The sequence below is a fragment of the Lactuca sativa genome, chromosome 8 (genome assembly GCF_002870075.4).
Source record: "Lactuca sativa cultivar Salinas chromosome 8, Lsat_Salinas_v11, whole genome shotgun sequence".
In the NCBI taxonomy this organism is placed as follows: Eukaryota; Viridiplantae; Streptophyta; class Magnoliopsida; order Asterales; family Asteraceae; genus Lactuca; species Lactuca sativa.
In genome coordinates, this window is record NC_056630.2 from 218,690,904 (window position 1) to 218,694,054 (window position 3,151).

Below are 3,151 nucleotides of genomic sequence, written 5' to 3' on the forward strand. Positions count from 1 at the left end.
TCTTGCTATGTTGTAATTGCGAGAATAGGAGTGGAAGAGATGATTATGGGACAAACTATCTAGATAATTATTAGATGATCTGTATCAGTTATATCAATACTTGGGTAGTGTATACTAGTTATATGAAATCAAGGCAGGATAGTCATTCGAATAAGTGACTCTAACTTCAAATCCACAATCAAACCAGAACAGGAAGTAAAGTAATGGTCACAGATTCTGAGTCTATAGCGCCTAAACTTCATATAACCTGAGCGTATCCACTTAACAACTATCGACCTACTTGATAGAGACTTGTTTGGTTCTTATGTAAGCACTTATAGTAACACACAATACTCCCATAGTATTTTGAAACTCATGTTCTGTTCTAATGTTCTCATTGTGGTAGTGTCGGTAAGTTTTTAGACTTGTCGCCATATCACAAACATTCTTGGGCATGTGCTAATCACTCTTCGGACGAGCATGGTTGATCAGGCTATGCCACTCCCAAGACTGACCATACATCCCCGAGCTTACCTGTGATATTAAAAAATCATAACTTTTGTTTTGTTCTAGAATGATGCTGACTTTAGTATGTATGCATGCATGTATACTTTTAATAAGAAACTATTTATTCCTAAAAGTATAGTTGTTTTGAAAGCTTTAAATCAGAGACTTTAGTCCCAATGCATTTATAGTTTGTATATCTTATGTGGTTTGATATACTGAGTTCACTATAAACAATTCTCTAATACCAATCTGTCACACCCCCAAACCAAGGATGGCGGAAATGTCCGGGGGCGGAGGACTTCATGTATAGTATCACAACAATGAGTATAATAGTGCTCAAAGTAAATACAACCAATCATATATATATATATATATATATATATATATATATATATATATATATATACATATTATTGAAAGAGTTACATTATTGTATGAATTACATGTTCTAAACCAGTTACAATATGTAGACAATAAGCATGAAATGTTTGACGCGTTTACATCCCATCCTCAAAAGCACTTGGTTACCTGTTTAATGATTTCATGAGAATACAAGTAGTTTTCAAAAAGTGTCAACACAAAGGTTGGTGAGTTCATACGCTTTTGATGGTAAGAGTTTGAAAATTCATCTTTGTAAAGAGAGGTATGTTACCAAGAAAATCCAATATTTTCCTTATAAAAGTTATGTAGTCCTAAATACCAGGACTGGAAATGAACAACTATTTGTCATACTTAAAGATATAAAGTGGTTTTAAATTGGCGTAAAAACCCTTCTAAGTTTGAGAAAAACCCGTAATGAGCGATGTGTAGTCTTAAATACCAAGACCGAAGGTATACCATAATATCTGTAATTATTGATATAGAAAGTGATTTTAAATTGACATAAAATCCCTTTTTGATTTATACAAAAAAAAAGATCTCGTAAACTTTATGTATTGTTAACTCTCTATGTGAGCGCTATAATCATACTATGACTAATGAACCTGCCACGACGTTTCTCAGGCGTCGCAAAACTGATATGACATTTGTCACCCGTAGACCTGCAGGTCCTACTGTAGCTAGCAGTAAGGTGTGGGGTGTCAAACCAAATATAGATCTATACACAACTATCACGTTCTCCCTACAAGAGACTCTGATTATAACTACCAGGAATTTAAATCCCGCACTCGGACGTACGGAAAGAGAATGTCTCACAATTTACCCTTGACCAAGTGTATGGCTGAAAAAGGGTGGGAAAGTAACATGAAATGACTAGGTATGGGCTGATGGTGAATAGTGACATGGAGTGGGTGTGGGGATGGTTGCTTGTGTCATAAGGTAAAGCAAAGTCAACACTCCACCTCTTTGTACTTTACCCACTAGATTTCATTATTTAAATAAAGATTTTCATGAAATATGATTAAATCATGAATATTTAGGGTTCATTATGTTAAAATATGATTTTGGGTGAAAATCCCGCATTAAAATCTCGAAAAACGAGCTTAAAATGTTAAAAATATTGAAAGTGGGTGAAAAACATCAAAAATCCGAAGTCTGGCCGGAGGTTCGGCCTCTGATGTTTGGAACCGAGATAAGTAGAGAAGGACCGAGAGGAGGGGAAGGGACCAAGAGCAGAAGAGAAGACCGAAAGTGTAGAAGAAGGAACCAAGAGCGAGGCTCGGTCTCGGTGGCCATAAGCGAGGTTCGGTCCAAGAGTTCCGCCCTTTCCAGATTCGGCCCGAGAGGCTTCGCCTCTTCCAGATTCGGTTGCTGGGGTTCGGTCTCGGCTTCTAAGGTTTGGTTTCGGTTCTAGCTAGGAAGCCAGGCTCAGTCTCGGCTGTCAGCTGGGGTCTCGGCTGCTTAGGGTTTCGGCTCTTGGAAGGGTTTCGGTTCCTATGAGGGGTTTCGGGTCCTTAGAGGGGTTTCGGTTCCTTAAACCTATTTTACTCGTTTTTACCCCGTTTCAAGTCGTTTTTGACCCGGTTAAGGGTCAGAAATGACCCGAATGAATTCGTAAAAGTTACGAAAACTTTTGAGAGAGATTTGGGAGAGATTTCACATTCTTGGAGAGATTTCTCATACAAAGAGAGATTTGGGAGAGATTTCACATTCTTGGAGAGATTTCTCATACAAAGAGACATTTGGGAGAGATTTCACATTCTTGGAGAGATTTCTCATACAAAGAGAGATTTGGGAGAGATTTGACCTACTTAGAGAGATTTCTAAATAGAGAGAGATAGAGTGAAAACGATTGAGAGAGGTTTCATTTGTGACCTTTTTGAGTGTCCGGCTTCGCAATGCAAGGTCCGTAAACCCTGTTAAGCCTTGTTTAAGGATCTTACACACTCCCGATGAGTATGCAACATTGTTTTATCGGTTTGGCTCGCCACGTACCACAGTTTTAGGTTAAGGAGATCTAGATGTACGCACTTTTTGATTTATGATCTCCCATTAGAATAGCGAGTTGTTAGAATTTACATAACGTAAACTCTAGTACCCACAGGCAAATTGAGTCGAACGGTTTGACTTGTTGACTTCAGTTGACTTTGACTTGACCGGAAATTGACGGTTGTCACAATGGGTTACACTTTCCATTGAGTATTAATTAATTTTGTATGTATACTCATACAAAAGAACCTCCTTTAGTAATTAGATGTAACACATATTGTCGTAATTATTATATACA